At 43.4% G+C, this 5,328-nt stretch overlaps 1 pseudogene; it reads left to right on the top strand.

Annotated features, from left to right (window-relative positions):
- The first annotated feature begins 4,290 nt into the window (after positions 1–4,290).
- LOC101050572 (interferon-induced transmembrane protein 3 pseudogene) lies at positions 4,291–4,802 on the top strand (annotated as a pseudogene).
- Positions 4,803–5,328: the final 526 nt, after the last annotated feature.

Genomic DNA, 5,328 nt, shown 5'->3' with positions numbered 1-5,328 from the left:
TTTGGATTTTTTGTAGAGACAGTGTTTCACCATGTTGGTTAGGCTGGTCTTGAACTCCTGGCCTCTAGTAATCCACTTGCCTTGGCCTCCAGAAGTGCTGGGATTACAGGCATGAGCTACTGTGCCTGGCCTCCAATTTAAAAAATTTAAATAATATGTCATTGGCATATGTTCACACTAATAAATATTGATCAACATTATCACTTTTAATGGCTATGTGTTGTGCTGTTATATGAATATAAATTTTTTTCACTAATCACATATTCACAGGTAGTTTCCAAATTTTTGTTTTTATCAAGAGAATTATGGTGATTATCTGTATAACCAAATGCATATTTAGAGTAATTCTTTTTTTTTTTTTTTTTTTTGAGATGGAGTCTCATTCTGTCACTCAGGCTGGAGTGCAGTGGCACCATCTTGGCTCACTGCAACCTCCGCCTCCCAGGTTCAAGCAGTTCTCTTGCCTCAGCCTCCTGAGTAGCTGGGACTATAGGTGCCCACCACCACACCTGGCTAATTTTTGGATTTTTTTAAGTAGAGATGGGGTTTCACCATATTAGTCAGGCTAGTCTCGAACTCCTGACCTCAGGTGATCCACTCACCTTGGCTGCCCAAAGTGCTGGGGTTACAGGTGTGAGCCACCACATCTGGCTGAGTAATTCTTTTTTTTTTAATTGCATTTTAGGTTTTGGGGTACATGTGAAGAACATGCAAGATTGTTGCATAGGTACACACGTGGCAGTGTGATTTGCTGCCTTCCTCCCCTTCACCTACATCTGACATTTCTCCCCATGCTCTCTCTCCCCAACTCCCCACTCCCCGTCCCTCCCCCATTTCCCCCCAACAGACCCCAGTGTGTAGTGCTCCCCTCCCTGTCTCCATGTGTTCTCATTGTACAACACCCACCTATGAGTTTGTAGAAATAGAATCACTGCTATTTCAAAGTATAAACAATTGAAAAGACTTTGAAACATGCAGCCAATTTAGCCTCAGAAAACTTGTAACAATTTCTACTTCCACATTTGGATGTCTATTTCCCCATATTATCACTGACACTAAATATTATCCACCTTTCTTATTTTGACCAATTTGCTAGGAGAAATATATTTCATTAATATTTAACTTGCATTTCTTTATTTACTATTTATATATATTTCATACACAGTTATTATCTACTTATATTTCTTTGTGAACTCTGTGTTTATATTCTTCATCCACTAATGGATTGATATTTACTTTTCATTGGTTTTTAGAGCTCTTCGGAGACAGTAAATATGTGTCTTCTGTATGTTCTCCATATACCTTTTCTTTGAGATAAAACTACATATGGCAAAGTGTGCAAGTCTTAAGTTTACAACTTCGTACGCATATATCACATACCAACCACCCATATCTAGCAAATAACAGTTCCAGTGCCCAAGAAGGGCCTTCATGTTTCTTCTCAGGCAATACCTCGTGCAGAGGTAACCACTCTCCTGAAACCACGGATTAGTATTGCCTCTTCATATAAATGGCATCCTACGTGGAAAGGAGCCATTATGTCTGGGAATGTCATCTATGCTGATTGATGAGAAATAGCCCACTTCTCTGAGCTGCAATTCACCAATCAGTGAAATGAGGATAAGAGTAGTGCTTTTCTCATGTGGTGGTTGTGGAGATAAATGAGTTAATGCAAGTAATTATGTTACGAACAAACATTAATTTAGTGAGGTAACACAAACGCTAGAACAGTGTTTGGCCTATGGTAAATAGTAATACTTCAGAAGTGTTAGCTACTAGTATTATGCTACTTGGTTACCTTTGCTAATTTTTTTTTTTTTGAGACGGAGTTTCGCTCACGTTACCCAGGCTGGAGTGCAATGGCGCGATCTCGGCTCACCGCAATCTCTGCCTCCTGGGTTCAAGCAATTCTCCTGCCTCAGCCTCCCGAGTAGCTGGGACTACAGGCGTGCGCCACCACGCCCAGTTAACTTTTGTATTTTTAGCAGAGACGGGGTTTCACCATGTTGACCAAGATGGTCTCGATCACTTGACCTCGTGATCCACCCGCCTCGGCCTCCCAAAGTGCTGGGATTACAGGCGTGAGCCACCGCGCCCTGCCGACCTTTGCTAATTTTTTATTTTGCAATTTTGTCTTGATAATTGTAAATGAATTGAGTCATGCCTTGTGTGTGTGCATGCGTGTGTGCGTGTACTAGTTAGACTTGCCTCATTTTGATATTGAGTTATGCTCATAACTGACACCTTTACCCATCTTCATGTTCATTCCAGAAGTTCTAGAATGACCCCTTACTGCTTGTATCCACCTGAGAACACTACCAAATCTATCTCCTAGATACCTCTCAGATCTGCTGACTTCTTCATCACTGCCTTCTTCACTCTAGTTCCTGACTCCATCATCATTCTGCTTGTCCAGTGGAATAAGTGGTCTCCCCATTTCTAAACATGTACTCCTTCCTGTGGTACTTAGGTTAAAACTCTAAGATCCTTATCGTGGTCTTCCAGGCTCTTCATATTATGCCCCTGCTTCTCCATCCCTGGCTTGCTCCAGGGATCCTCTTACCCCCTGTTCTGGACATACTCCCTGCCCAGAAACACACTCCCTAATTCCTAGCCTGGCCAATCGCTCCACATTCTTTCTCACTGAAGACTTTCCTAACGTGGGACTATCCAACAAACCTCGCTGTGTAATCATTCATCTCACCCTTCACTTTCTTAGCACTCACGTAACGTTTAATTCTGCGTGTATTTGTGTGTTGTTGAACATCTGCCTCTTAGCTCTAGGGGTTACTTTTTTGTTACACTTTAGCTAACGTAATGCTTTGTACGTAAGAGTTGCTCAATCAGTATTTATTGATGACACGAGAGAGAGGTTCCCAGTTTCACTGTGGAGACAGAAACATAGACAATAGCAGTGAGAAGCCCAAGCAGATGTATGAAAACAAATGTTGGGAGCAAAAAAAGGAAGAAACAAACTCCACTTGTGGAACTCTCCCATTAGCAGGTAACGGAAAAGGTTGCCTGTTGATAAGGTAACCTCCCCTTGAATGTTATTCTCTCACAACTGACAATGTGGATGGCACTGTATTGCCGTTTAACACACGGGGAAGGAGCTGGCGCCATACCAGATACTGGATGCACAAGTCCCGAAGAATTCAAGGAGGCAAACATTGATCTGAACTCCTGGCTCACACACAGAGCACAAAGGCAGCTCTGACGGGGGCAGACATACTCTGCATCCACACGTCCTGTTTATTTTCTCCTCCAGTGGAAGGGTAACATAGGTCAGCTGGAATGGTGCATCCTGATGAATATTTATTGACCCAAAATGTCATGCTGACAGACATGTGGACAGGCAGAGACAGATTTCTCTTACAGAGGCCTCTCTTCTCTGCTCCCGTGGTTCTGACACAGCTGACATTTCCCTACATGGGTCCTGACTTTTCCAGCTGCTCCTGGGGATGCCGGTGTCTCTCTGACGGGGTCACTGAAGACACTATTCCACATTCTTTTTGGGGGGCTGTGCTGCCACTCAGGCCTCTCTCAAATGGTGGTCTAAAGATGTTGGTTTCCCATTCTTCCAACCAGCACGTGCGCAATCAGCTAGCCAGTCTGAATTCCAGTCTCTTCTCCACCAGCTGTTCCCCTTCCTCCTGGATTTCACTACCAGGGTCATACGTGGCCAAAATTCATTGTGCATTTTGAGGAGGGAAGTCCTAGGTGACATTAACAATCATCTTTGTGATAAAGAAATGGGTTCTGCTTTTGCTGTAAATATAGATGTTTGGTCACAAATGTGACCCTTTTCTCTCTTACATTCCTAATATTTTTTTCCCATTTTCTGGTTTTTTTCTTTCCCATTTCTCCCATCAAGGCTGATTTTATTTAATTAATTTTTATTTTAAAAGACTTTTATTTCTAAATATATTTTAAGTACAAAAAAAACATAAAAAGAGAATGTACGGGTTACAATAATGGTTTTAAAGCTATAACTCTTGTAATCACTACCCATGATAAGAGAATTTTTTCCAACCACCCAAGAAGCGCTCTGCATGCCGTTCCCACAGACATCGCCCCTCTTCCAGCAAAAGTGACCATTGTCCTGACTTTCATGGCAACCACTTCTCACTTTTTAAAAGCAGTCTTATCACCGAAGTGCATATTCCTAAACACTAGTTTAGCTTTGCCTGTGTCTTAAAGACATCTTTTAAGTGCCTTTTAATCCACAGGCTTACCCTTCATCTCCTTATTTTCCTTACCATTTATTCATTGAAAAAGCACTTAATCTTCCCAGCAACCCCACCACGGCGGGTCTTCTCGGACACCATGAACCACACTGTCCAAACCTTCTTCACTCCCGCCAGCACCGACCGTCCCCCAAACTATGAGATGCTGAAGGAGGAGCATGAGGTGGATGTGCTGGGGGTGCCCCACAACCCTGCACCTCCGACATCCACTGTGATCCACATCCGAAGCGAGACCTCCGTGCCCGACCACGTCGTCTGGTCCCTGTTCAACACCCTCTTCATGAACTCCTGCTGCCTGGGCTTCATAGCATTCGCCTACTCCGTGAAGTCTAGGGACAGGAAGATGGTTGGCGACCTGACCGGGGCCCAGGCCTATGCCTCCACCGCCAAGTGCCTGAACATCTGGGCTCTGATTTTGGGCATCATCATGACCATTCTGATGATCATCATCCCAATCCTGATTCTGCAAGCCTATCGGTAGATCCAGAGGAATCACCCGGGCCAGGGGCTCTGCCCGTGACCTGTCTCCCTGGTATCCAGCTTCCATCCCTCGCCCTGCCCTAGCCCTTCCTGTATCAACCCTTTACCCTCACACACTTTTCTACAGTGGTTCAATAAAGTGCACGTGCTCCTGAAAAAAAAAAAAAAAAAAAAAAGCACTTAATCTAAAGAGGTTCCTATAGCCTGGATTTCGCTGATTGCCTCCCCGCAGTAAAGTTCACTCTGTTCCTTTAGTGTCTGTGTTTCTGATTGTATCTAAGTGCCCAATCGAGGTCCTCCTCCTCCTCCTTCTTTCTTCCTTTGGCTTGTTTTAAAGCATCAGGGCATCATAATTAGAGGCTCTTCCCTAGAGGGTGTGTATGTCCCAGTGATCCTCTTTTTGTCACGTCGGTTGTCACTGAGGTTTCATGCAGTATATCTCTTAATGTATTAGGATTCCACTGACAGTTCAATCCTATCTGTGATCTTTCAATTCATCACTCATGAATTTGTTGGATTTTTTTTTACCAGTTATTTAATTAGGCTCTTAAGAAATTTAGAACACCAATTTGTGAGGATAAATTTCATTTGTCAGGGCAAA

Source organism: Saimiri boliviensis, chromosome 11 (genome assembly GCF_048565385.1).
Source record: "Saimiri boliviensis isolate mSaiBol1 chromosome 11, mSaiBol1.pri, whole genome shotgun sequence".
NCBI classification, from domain to species: domain Eukaryota; kingdom Metazoa; phylum Chordata; class Mammalia; order Primates; family Cebidae; genus Saimiri; species Saimiri boliviensis.
The sequence above is the reverse complement of the archived record's forward strand: the minus strand, read 5'-3'. Positions and strand labels throughout refer to the sequence as shown.